Here is a 13,224-nt window from a genome sequence, read left to right as displayed (position 1 = left end):
AGCCTACTCTGACGATCCGGCCCGGTAGCGAGGAGTGCAGCTGCCATATTTCCAGTATTTTTTTTTTTTATTTCTCTCTAAGCAAAGGGGGGAGGGGTGGTACAGAAAAAAGCTGCCATTGCAGCTTGACGAGGCCTCTACCCCCCTTTACAGTACAGCACAGTAAAAACAGTACATCTACAATTGCACATGGAGAACCAAACAAATTCATAATAAACACTTGTACCATATTTAACACCATTGAAAGAAGAGTACTAGTTACATCAAAAAACACATTTTCACATTATGTTCCTCACTCATAAGCAATATCCCTTTCCACCAGGAGTTCTTTAATATTTCTCTTGAAAATCTGAAAAGAACACAGAAAGTTTAACTTTTCTTCAATTTCATTTAACAAAGAGAAAACTCGATAATCCAATTGTTGCTTGCCCTAATTGGTTCTCACTTTGGTTTTCTTCCAGATATTTTTTCTCAGTGCATGTTCTGAGCTAACATTCTTCGGGATTAGGTATAGCTTCTCTTTTTGGATAAGCTGAAGTAATTTAAAGTAGTATATTTTATTAGCCTTTAGCATGGGGAATTGTTCAAACAGCGGGTGCGTACGCAAGTCTCGTCAGTTACCCTCAAAATTGTCGAGCATGCGAAGTATTCGTTTTTGAAGGACTATTATTTTATCATAGCTCGTCGTAGTTGTGGTATCCCATACCAATGCAATGTATGATATTCTTGACTAACATAAAGAATAATATAATTCCTTTTTTAACCATGGAGGTAGTAGTTTATGAATTCTATATATACATCTGATTCATTTAGATAGTTCAGAACAAAGTTTTTGTATATGCGTCGACCAGCTGAAATCTTCATTGAACCATATGCCTAGGCATTTTTGATCTTTGACCTGCTCTAAAGGTATCCCATCAAAAATAATATGTATAAAAGTTTCGTCTTGCTTGTTAATTACACCAAATATTATGTATTTGTTTTTTTAGCATTAAGTTGTAATTTGCTACGCTTAAGCCAGGTTCTCCAAATTTTGTTGGCCAATATTTGTAATGTATCTTTAGACCGAGCTTTAAAGACCGCCTTCGTGTCATCCGCGTACATAATTAGTTCTGGGGAACCCTGAATGTTTGCCATATCATTTACATATATCAGAAATAGCAGAGGGCCAAGGATGGATCCCTGCGGCACTCCGACTCGTGCATCTAACTTATCAGTCTGATTTATCTAAATACACATCTTGATATAGATTCTCTAAATAACTTTCAATTAGTTAAATGCGACGCCTTGTTTCCGATAATATTGAAGCTTAATCACTAAGATATTGTGCTGTATTGTGTCGAAAGCCTTTGTAAAGCCTAAAAACAAGCCTAATGTATAAAATTTATCTCCAACATTCCTGATAATTGAACTTTTATGTGAAGTAGGGCTTGTTCTGGGGATGTTTGCTTTTGAAACGCATATTGTGCCTCATTTATTACATTTTGCTTACGAAAAAATGCCTCTAATCTTGTATAAATTACATATTTAAATATTTTAGAAAAAATTGGCAGAATGGAAGTCGGTCAATAGTTCTACAAACTTTTATTCTTCGCCTTTAAATATTGGACTAATTCTAGCAGTTTTTCACGCGTTCAGAAATATTCCTGTTTGTAGCACCATATTGGTTATGAATGACAGAATGTGACTAAGTGATTGTGAGACATGTTTCACTGGAACCGATTAAAAACCGTCAATACCGGTGTCAACGTTATTTTTCAATCTTTTAATCAGAATTTCAATTCCGGTCGGCGTAGATAGCTTAAACATTATGTACAGTCTTCGAGTACCTGTGCCAGTAATACTTTTTACGAATCCTGGCATGTGTCCTGCTACAGCCAAGGCGTCCAGCCGTCGAGTTGTCATTCCTATTGAAAATTTTATCAAGATACGTAATTTGGGACCCTGAATGCCAGTCTGCAGCCCTGGTGGAACGTGTCCTGATGGTCCATCAGATGACGTCTGACTGTCACTGCCAAGGGAATTTTATCAACAAGGGCAGCATTTATATGAAAGCTCGCATTCCGATTCGGCCATCTTGGATGGTTGTGAAACGGTTCAGAAGCCGAGGTGGCCATCTTGCGTGGCTATGAAACGGTTTACAAGTCCTTAAAATCAATGCAATTCATGACATCAAAAATCAGGAAAAGTGTGAACCCGTCCTTTTTTTTCACTTTTGAAATTTGCGTTTTTCAGGCAAAAAGGAGATTCGTTTACAAACGAATGTTTGTAAATGATATTGGTATAATCTATACCGCTATTATGCGTTTAAGCAAGCATTAAAGCAAACAAAAAATGTTAAAAAAGTCATTTTTGTATTGTGGTTTGCGTTTAGCGGTTCTTAGCGGCTTTCGGGATTCCGACTGCGGGTTATCAATTTTTGATTTGGCAACACTGTTTTTGACGTTCAGTCAGAGACAATCGATGTACAATCAGAATCGCCACCAAGAAATCTTGACGGCACTTCGCGGCTGCAGACTGCCGCGAGGGAGCCATCAGAAAGCCGACAAGCGGAGTCTGGCTGGAATTTGACTGTCGGTCAGAGGAACTTGTTGGCCAATCAGACATGCTTGACGTACAGTCAGGCACAGTCAGCGGTCCACTAGAAAACATTGACTGTCAAACAGGGTTAAATTCATGGGTTTTTCATTCGAAATGGCATCCTTCGAAGACTTCTTCCCGAAGTCTTGTAGGAACTTCCGAGAGCCACGCTGTGTTGCTGCCGCCAAAGTTCTCTTTGAACAGCACACCTTGTCGAATGGCGAGGGTTGGCAGAGATCGTAAGGAAACCCATGGAACTATTGTCAGCGTCCCTCTAGGTGCTCGATGAGTACTCACAGTTCAGAATCAGCTCGTTGAAGTGCTGGTATGCCACTGACATTTACTGCGCCGAGAAAACGTTCGTCGTCATCGTCGTCGATGCGGCGGGTTCGGCTTCGATGGGGGCCCTTAACAGACAGTTGGCGTCACTGGGCTACCGTCACTGTGCGTGCAGGCCCAGAATAGTGGCCAAATCAACAGGAAGGTCAACGTGTTTCTACGGAAAGGAAGCAAATTCCTGATGTGTTATCGGTAAGTTGTTTTTAATACTTCGTTTGAGGACACCCAAGAACAGGCAAGCGTCCCAGCATTCTAAAAATGCATGCTCTATTGTCTCCGGCGCCTTTGCATAGAAAACACTGAACACCCCACGGAACGAATATATTCTTCTGATGGAGCCAAGATTTTACGAGAGAAGTCTACCCGTGTGTAGTTTATAGAGAGAAGTTCTTATGGAAGGTGGAAATACATTTTTTTTTAACACGTGATAAAACATCATGTCCTGGGCCTTCAAGGAACATTGACCGGTAAATGGGAACAGGAAAAACAGTTTGAGTATTGTCTCTCGTTAAACCCTTTCGTTTGACAATTGATAGATACTGTAAAGAAAAACACACAGACAGGAAATGAAAGGCGTCAACACTTCACAGAGATAGCTACCAATCATGCCTTGCCCATGACAGCTCGAAGAAACAACAAACGAAGAGATCTCTTCGGATTACCTGGTCTGAATTATAGCAAGAAGGAAAGGAGTGGTTTGGTTCTGGAGGAACATAAAACGTGAGACAACTTGTTTGACAAAGACATGCGACAATGGAAGGCCACTTTTGCTTACGCGCTGAAACAAATTGTCGCGGCGAACTCTTTCCCATCCCGAAGGCCAGATGAAAACAGCAAAGACACGAAGCAGCTTCTGTACATTGACTCTGGTGCACTCCAAAACTTGATGCACATACCAGAATTTAGCATCAAAATTATTTGGGGTCTAGTTAGTTGAACATCTAGACGGTGGTTTAAAAAGCGCGAAGGACTAAGAAGAGAAGGAGGCGCAGAGGAATAAGAAGAAAAGTAGAGCAAGTAAGCGCTCTGTCCTGTCCCCTCCTTCTCTTCTTAGTCCTTTGCCCTTTTTAAACCATCGTCCAGAATTTAGCAATTAAAAAACATTGCAAACAGCAGCTCGTGAAAATATAGACAATTCCCAGACACTCCACTTACTAGGCTTTTCGCTCGCATCCTCTACAACAGACGCCCAGTACTCGTTTGATTTTTATAGTGCTGCAACGGAACTCCTAACTACCTAGATAGAATCGACGTTAAAGGAATACGTTCGAAGATATCATGTTTCGTGGCCCAAGTGCCATGCCAACGACCACAACACTTATCCCAGTTGACCACAGCACCTGTTGGTTCACACAATGTCTTAAACTTCCTGACGGCTCCTACTATGCTTTTCTTGTCCTTATGAAATAAAGCAAAATCGCCTGCATCCGACAGCAGCTTAATCTGTGTAGGCTGCAGCGTAAAACCTCTAATAAACTTATCTATAAATACATTCCTACAAAAAGTCTCTAAATAAATGCTAAACAATAAGGGCGATAATGGACAACCTTGTTTCACGGAAGACATTACATTAATCCACGTAGTTGGTTTTTCGTTAACTATGAGCTGAGTTGTACAACCGGAATAAGCCATTTAACGAAACGCAAAATCACTTCCTTGACATTTACATGTTCCAATATGTTACAAAACATAGTGTGGTGCACGATGGAAAGATTTCTCCAGGTCAATCTGGAGCATAGCCGTTTGATCCCGATCCTCATCACACAATTTTAATAAACTTCTTACGATGTGAATGCTGGCTAGAACGGATCTGTCTCTCACTCCCCGGGTTTGATGATTAAAATTTTCATGATTACTTTGTAATCCACGTTGCTGAGCGCTATTGGCCTATAGTTTCTAACGCTTTTAAGCTGTTGATCGTTATCACTTTTTGGGATTGGGACACTATATGTTTCAAAAATGAGGGTGGAGACCTGTTCTTGTCATGTGCCTCAAGTACAGCTGCGTGAACGAACCCAGCGACGACGTTTTAGAGCGCAGCTCTTAGGGGCCCGTTCCCGGCTTGAGCGGCGTCGCCGTCGGCGTCGGCGTAACCAAGGTCATCCCAAGGTCACGTGACCCCCCAAGGTCACGTGACCCCTCCCAAGGTCATCTCAAGGTCACGTGACCCCACGTGACCCCCTGAAGGTCACGTGACCCCTCGAGGTCACGTGACCCCTTCCAAGGTCATCTCAAGGTCACGTGACCCCAACATGACCCCACGTGACCCTTTGAAGGTCACGTGACCCCCAAGTCACGTGACCCCTCTGAGGTCACGTGACCCCCGAGGTCACGTGGTCGCCTCCCCAAGGTCACGTGACCCCCGAGGTCACGTGACCCCCAAGGTCACGTGACCCCTTCCAAGGTCATCTCAAGGTCACGTGACCCCACGTGACCCCCAGGTCACGTGACCCCTCTGAGGTCACGTGACCCCCGAGGTCACGTGACCCCTCCAGGTCACGTGACCCCCAAGGTCACGTGGGGGTCACCTTTGGGGTCACGTGGCCTTGAGGTCACCCCCAGGTCACGCCTCCCCGAGGTCACGTGACCCCCTCCCCGAAGTCACGTGACACCCCCCCCGGAGCATATTAAAGAATGAGGGGAGCAGGAGGAGAAGGGGGGGGGTCTACCCTCCCCTCAGTACCCTTCACTCCTCCTCCTCAAGAGCTGCGCTCCAATTCGGCGTTACAGGGATTTGTAAACGGCTTCCACTTTTTATATTTCTTATTTGTTGCTACAGACATACAATTAGGTCCAGGAGACTTTTTATTGGAAGATCCTGGATGGACCCTCGATTTCTTTCATGCTTATTGACTCTTCTAGGCTCTCTTTTACTTCGTCAGTCAGGCGATGCATAACCGCCAGATAATCATGAAGCTGTTTATCATTCCGAATTTCCTTTCTCTGGAGCAGGCGGCTGTAGTATTCCACGAATGCTTTCCGGAAAACGTCTGAGCAACTGCTCGTATAGCCGCCGCATTCTATTTCCGCTATTTTTTCCCGTGTCTTGACTCAGCACTTAAAGCCCTTTTCGTTGGGTGCTCTCCCAGTGCGAATTTGTCGGCCCGACCGCGGACGAGAGCTCCTTTATACCTTTTAATGGGAAAGCATTAACTGTCTCATGAAGCAAGCCGACGTCATCAGCTTCGAAACTATGCAAAATGGCACATTAATGAAACCACGCGCAAAGCTAGCCAACGGAACCTTTTTAACTTCGGTCCCACTGGTTGGCGTGCGTCGACGAGGCTTCAATTGGCCGCTGCGCGTCAGTTTGTTTGCTGTCATCCTGACTGTGTTATCACACTGTTGCGTTATCAGGGATCACCACGTTCGCTTGCCTCTTATAGCTGTACAGCGAAAAAATATATGCGGCGCATGGATTAAACAAGGGGTTCGTTCTGCTGAAAACTACGTTGCTGTCAGTTCCTTCCTCGCGCCGCAAGGCACACGACAGTTTGAACGATCGCTCACCCGATGGCGCTGCGTGTCCGCGAGGTAGCGACTCCACCGTTCTACGCCCAAGGTCAGCGTTTTGTACGCTGCAGATTAAATATGGGAGCGAAGAGCGGCGTGCGTGCTTTCGCATTCACTACTCATAAGAAGTGCTTAGGTGTACTTCGAACCTTTTTATTTCATGCTCCGCAATACAGGGTCATTCAAGGAGAGGCCAGCCTCTTTAAATCGACCGCAAAATTCGGTTTCTTAACCTATCGCACTACGGCTTTTGTGTAGCGTTGCCCACAGGTGGTGCATTTTTTTTTTTTTTTGTAAAATTTCCAAAGAGTGAATTTACCCGAGGAAAAAGTAAAGAAAGAAAAAGGCTTAGCTCCTATGGAAACGCAGCGAAGCCACCGGTCTTCAAACAACACCACGCCGTTTCGCACGGGAGACAAGAGATTAAAAGTTTAAAAGGCGCGAACAAAAAGGACGAAAAAGGAGACACGTACAACACGGACAGGCGCCAACTTTCAACTGATTTATTGAAACACGCATCATCGTCGAACTCGATCCCAATAGCCTAAACACACGCAACCGCTTGCACCACAAGAGATGGTGCAAGCGGTCGCGACGCCAACTGTCGCCAACGAACGAGCATACAACGCCGAGAGCCGGCGTCTTTAGCAGACAAGGAGATGCGGTTCCTTGTTGTTACCGCGCCTGTTTTTGTTTCTGCGACTGTCGCCGCCTGAGGAACGCGAGCCGGTTTCGAGCCGAAAAGATCGTCTTCTAAAGCCGCCGGCTCTCGGCGTCGTATGCCCGTTCGTTGGCGGCATAGAGTTATTACAATACACGCCAGAGGCTCAGGTAGCGCTAGTGTGCTGTTGCATTTTGAAGCAGACAGCAAGCCGTCAGAAATTGACTTCCGGTAATGCATTTCTATGGAAAAAGCGAGCGGATTCTCTCTCTGCGCTCAATTATAAGAGCAAATATCACGAATAATGTGTACGTACTAGGCACATTGAAACATTCCTCAGTCACGCAGACGAAATAATTGGTCAGTTACAGCATTTTTATTTGAAATTCGTGGCATGAAAAACGCTGTTAAAACCGCTTCGTACGTGTATTTATGTGCACTGTCGGCCACTATTAGCGCGAACACGGCGTCGACGCTTTCCAGCATGGGGGTATACGTGCCAAACGAACGAAGGACCTGTGGAAAGCCAAGACAAACGGCAAGAACTACGCAGTAACACTGGATAAGTAACTCCTCGTGCACGGAGACGATCAAAATAAATTGAAAGCTACGTAATATAATAAATGCTGCTTTATTCCTTCTGCTCATGATTATGTGCGAAGATGCTTGTTCTGGGTTCAAATCATCACCCGCACGCTCCAAATCTTTTCAAATAGGGAGAGTCAGAAAGAAGGTGCCTGATAAAAACTGCCCTACATAAAAAATAATAAAAAGACACACATTTCATAGCTCACATTCTTTATTTTTTGCGCTTGAATGTTTTTTTAACCGATCGCAAAGATGCACGACGGAGTCATTTTTATCCAATGACAGGACGGGCATATTAGCGATATATAAGCACCACCGAAACGATAGCAAACCTTGAACGCACTCTATATTCCTTTCGATCGTTAGCATAGAATCGTCGCTCGTTTTCACATACCTTCCTTGAAAGTGAGGTTTGAGCCTGAAATAGAGGGAATATTAACATCGTTCAGTGGTAAAGAAAAATGCAGTAACTAACGCAATTACATTTTCACAATACCAATGAAAATACATACTATCCGGTACAACCGAAATGACAAACGTTATTCATGTTATTTTCCGGCGAGGAGACACAATTCACGCGCTTTTTCTATAGGAATACGCAGGAAGGCTGGAAATGTAGACTGTATGCCGTCTGCTTGAATTTGCAACTGGAAGTCGCGTAGACACTAGCCCCAGCTGAGCCTCTAGCGTTTAGTGTAATAACTCTATGGTTGGCGGCGTTCGTTGCGCCATCTCTTGTCTCCCGTGCGAAACGGCGCCGTGTTGTTTGAAGATCGGTGGCGTCGCTGCGTTTCCATAGGAGCTAAGCCTTTTTCTTTCTTTAATTTTTCCTGGGGTAAGTTCGCTCTTTGCAAATTTTACAAACGAAACAAATGCACCATCTGGGTGCAACGCTGCACAAAGTCGTAGCGCGGTCGATTTAAAGAGCCTGGCCTCTCCTTGAATCACCCGGTTGTATCCTTTACTAACTGGAGATCATCCGCAAACCGTCCCGGGTTTTCGCTTTCGACTTTGCCAACTCTCCGAAGATGGTCGAGGAGAAGCTTGACCTTTCTTAGTTTCCAATATGTTAGCTGGCTAGAGCGCTCTACTGCCTGGAGTTTCAGTTCACATTTAAAACTCTCCCATTTTTTAATCGCACTTTCATCGTCTCCCTTCGTCCTATATATAAGTTTCTGTACACCATCATTGAAGACCTCATCCTCGAAAAGGCTATAGTTAAATTTTCACAGATCCCACTGAAAATTTTGCTTTTTAAAATTCTCACCGAGAATAAACGAAACTAACGCAAGGTTCGAAAAGAAAACTGGCAACACATGGTAGTCGTGATACTCAGAAAATAGTTCGATTGAACCGTAAACTCTGTCGAGGCGAGCATGTCTCACTGACTGCAAACGCGTAAAGCGCAAACTGGAGGCAGTTCTTTGGAAGTTGGCGACATTCTGTAAACAAAACTGTGTTGTCATTTCTTTTAAACATTTCTCGCTACTATCACTGTGTGGCATTCAACTAAACCAATCTGTCGGATCACAAACACCATTAAAGTCTCCCAACACGACTACCTTTCTTTCGCATTCTAAATAAGAACAGATACTCTCAAAAAACATTTTCCTACATGTACAGTCATTCGGTGCTTACACCTTAATGGTTCTATACCCAGTATTTTGGATGTTACAGTCGGAACAAACAATTTTACAGTTGTTGTCATATAGAACACCTTTCACTCTCGCATTTAAAGATTTCTTAAAAAACAGCATACACCCCCCGAACGCTCCGTTAGCGTGCGACACGGAGACCTCAAAATAATTTAAGAAAAACGTCATAACACGAGTCGTCTCTTCCACGCTTTCAAATTTAGTCTCTTGAACCGCGAGGACGTCAATTGCAATATCGAAAAGGAGTCGCTTAACCTGATACTGTTTACGCCCCGAGTTGAACCCGCAAACATTCAGCGTCGCAACCTTAAACATTTCGACAAGGTTTAACGACCACGCGGCTCAGTGACTCACCTTGCCCGAGACCTTCACAGGGAACCGTCATGCGACCTTCTTTGAACCAGCCGGTTTGTCCGAGCTTCCGGGCTCAAACTCCGTTTTCGCCGCCGGTTGCAACGTCTTTCTCTTAAGCGCCCCCTTGCTTGGTAGTAGCTTCCCCGAGCCCAATTCAGCCACTACTTTGAGCTCGTCCGAGTCCCACTCACATGGTCGCTTCGTGGCCAACGTGCTGGCGTCGGCCATGTGAGCCTCGTTGTCCTTCTGCTCGTCGTTCATAACTGGCAGCTCCTCGCTTCTTGAAGTCTCTTTCTCCTCTCGTGCCGTCGTCTCCACGTCGCATTCCTTCGCCGCAGCTTTCTTCTCCACTGCTTGCTCCTCCATGGACGCAGCTGCCAATGGAGACTCCGCCGGCCGCGGCGATGGGTCCGTCGCAACTCGGTCGCCGTCCTCCGGCTTGGCCGCAAACGATGCATTGGCGGAAACCGCCCCCTTCGTAGCCTCCTCTGCTTTCACCTAGTCCGTAAGAAGTTCGACGTTTGCCTCGTTTCTTTCGGACCCCGAGGCAGTAGCGTAGGTCTTGACACAGTGATCGGTATCGTGACCACAACGGTGGCATGCACCACACTTTGCCACGTGGCAGTCAGGGCGGACGTGACCAGTGCATTGGCAGCGCAGGCAGACCGGAGCCCTACACGGTGCGACGACGGGGGCCAGCCCTCTGGAGACACGTAGCTGGTGCAGCAGGTCCTCTGGAGTGAGTCCAGGCTTCAGCCGAATAACGGCAGTGCGCGTAATCGACTCGCATCCAAGGAAACTCTGCGCTCGCCACTTCTCGGCTGCGACCTCTGTCATCTTGCCATTAGGTGCAAGGGCCTCCCTCAGATCGTTGTCCGGGATATGGTTCTGCAGCCGATGCAGCTTGAGGCGTACCGCTCGGTCGCCATGGTCGACGACGATACAGTGCCGCTCCATGACGATGAGGTCGCCCGCCGCCAGAGTCGTCCGTTTACCCTCGGGTCATTTGAGGGTCACGGCCCAGACGTGAGTCATCTGGTACCCCGCCAAAGCGGCAGCATCGGGGAGCTGCGCGAGGTGATTCGGGGCGTCGCGGAATTCTTCTACTAGGTAGGGGCGGCCTCTGGCATCGGCGTACAGAAAAACGGTGTTTAGCACCGCCGGTCCAGCAGGCAGAGCCGGCAAAATAATTTTGTAATTAGTTGATTTATCGTCCTTCCTGATAATGCGGCCTGACAGGACGGCTGAAGCCTCTCCGACGGAGCTCGTCATCCCACGCCCGTTCACGACGGTGGCCGGAAAAGGGATACTCGGCTACATAAGCGCGCGGCAACATAAATCGCACCCACCTATAAACGGCAGTTTTTACGCACACACAAGAAAGGTTGGCAGATAAGTTCCAGACTTTTTGTAAGGCGCGCCTATGTATTAAGGCGAAAGCCTTATATGTCTCATTGTTCAGTCTACGTTCAAAGTCCTTGAGCGAAAACACGTTGGCGACACGAAAAGTATGAAAACGCGTCGGCGACATGAAAGGTACCAAAATGATAGGTACCAATCAAACGGCGTCAAAAGTGCGTCGTCAGAGACCGCGCTGTCTTTGGATGCTCGCTCTCAAGTTTACATCGGCGCTTGGGTGTTAGCCTTCAAATCGTCTTAGGGACAACTAAAGAGACCTGGGAATTGTTTGTTTGTTCGGCGCGGCGAGACCGCCTAGATAAGCCAACACAAGGCTTGTTTTATCGCTATAAAAATGTATCAGGATAGTATTTTAGAGATAATTTTGAGAATTTCTATGTTGTATCGAGATACGTATAAAAACGAATTGGTACCCTATTACTGAAATATATTTACACCATATCGCTTGCATGGCGATACTCAACCAGGCTTAGGTAACTCGGTGGATTTGCTCTCGTAAATTAACTGCCATCTTTTTATTACAAACGGGAAACCTCATTTTCGATCAAGGGGTCCCAAATACTAAACCAAAACCCAATATATCACAAACAATAAACTAAACATAAGCACAACCATTTGCCTTGTACACGACCTCTGGCCTTCCTACCTATAACGGTTCGGGAAAAGAGTATCTCTGTATGTCTCTATCTGAATTCAGCGATGCTTTTTTAACGTTTTAGTAAAAAAGTATTTTAGATATATTCATTTACATCAAACGCAAATATATCTCAAAATCTGCATTTTGGCCATAAAATGCATGTATCTAAGTCTTTGTATTCCGGAACATTTTATAGTATATCTGCCCACCACTGAGCCCGATATGTATATATTGGGATCGCGATATATGAGCAATAGGGAATTAGCTTGGGTTTACTGGCAAACGAATCGAATGAGAAATATAACTCACGCAGCAAATTGGCGTACTTACGCTCCATACGTATATATCAAAAACACGCATCTTATTCGCTCGGTTATATAAGGCATACTGAGGGAAATTCCAGAGAAAAACAAAGCACGACATATACTGCAAAACACGGTATTTATTTATTTATATATTTATTTATTTCAAATACTGCCAACCCTTTCGGATTGGCAGTGTTTGGATTTAAACCAACTAGCCCAACTTTCCATTCTAGTAGCCCTTTCGGGTTATTGCAGGAGGGGGTACAATAAAATGCACAAAGATACGTACACAAACGTTATACATTTGAAAATGATAAATGCACTGCTACTGAGAATGAAAATAGAGAGATGGAGCTAATTATCAGTAAACCAATCCATCAACCTTTCCTCAAATGTTTCAACAGAAAAGAAGCCGGAGAGAACACTTGAAGGCAGCCAATTCCATTCTGCAATGGTCTTCACAAGGAACGAGTATTTATGGATGTCAATATTAGGTATACAAGGATCCACTGATAGTGCGTCGAGACCGTCTACCAGGATGTCTTATGTAGTTTTGCGTGTCGATTTCAAAATGGTCAAAATACAGTAAATAAAAAACATTTTGTGGTGCAATTTTGCGCCCTAATGCTAAAGAGGATAACTGGGCATCTCTTAAGAGTGCTGAAACAGACTCGTGTCTAATATATCTAGAAATTGTAAACCTGGCAGCAAGCTTTTGAATACGCTCCAACTTATTTATTTGGGTTCCTGTGTGGCGGTCCTATATTATTGATGCGTACTCTAAGATTGGGCGCACCAAGGTTTTATAAATATTAGTTCTGACATCGGAGTTCGTCCTTCTTAGAAATCTTCTCGTGAAACAAAGTTTTTTATATGCAGAACTACATACATTTCCAACATGCGTGTTCCAGTTGAAATTACATGATATGTAACACCGAGAAATTTAAAAATATTAAAATGCTGCAGGTGTATGCCATTTATCTCGGTCGAAAACATTAAAGGAGGCTTTTTTTTGGTTATACTTGCGACAGTTATCTTACGAAAATTGATGCGCATAATCCACCTTTCACGCCATCGCAAAATAGTCAACAAGAAACGATTGAACAAGATTTGATCATCAGCACTTTCCACAGTGATGTAAACCAAGCAATCGTCAGCAAACAATCGTATTTC

General features: G+C 44.8%; 1 pseudogene; it reads right to left on the bottom strand.

Annotated features, from left to right (window-relative positions):
* Nucleotides 1-292: 292 nt before the first annotated feature.
* On the bottom strand, nt 293-12,973 carry LOC115330784 (annotated as a pseudogene).
* Between the last annotated feature and the right edge of the window lie 251 nt (nt 12,974-13,224).

The sequence above is a fragment of the Ixodes scapularis genome, unplaced genomic scaffold (genome assembly GCF_016920785.2).
Source record: "Ixodes scapularis isolate PalLabHiFi unplaced genomic scaffold, ASM1692078v2 PGA_scaffold11__112_contigs__length_91849675, whole genome shotgun sequence".
NCBI lineage: Eukaryota > Metazoa > Arthropoda > Arachnida > Ixodida > Ixodidae > Ixodes > Ixodes scapularis.
The sequence above is the reverse complement of the archived record's forward strand: the minus strand, read 5'-3'. Positions and strand labels throughout refer to the sequence as shown.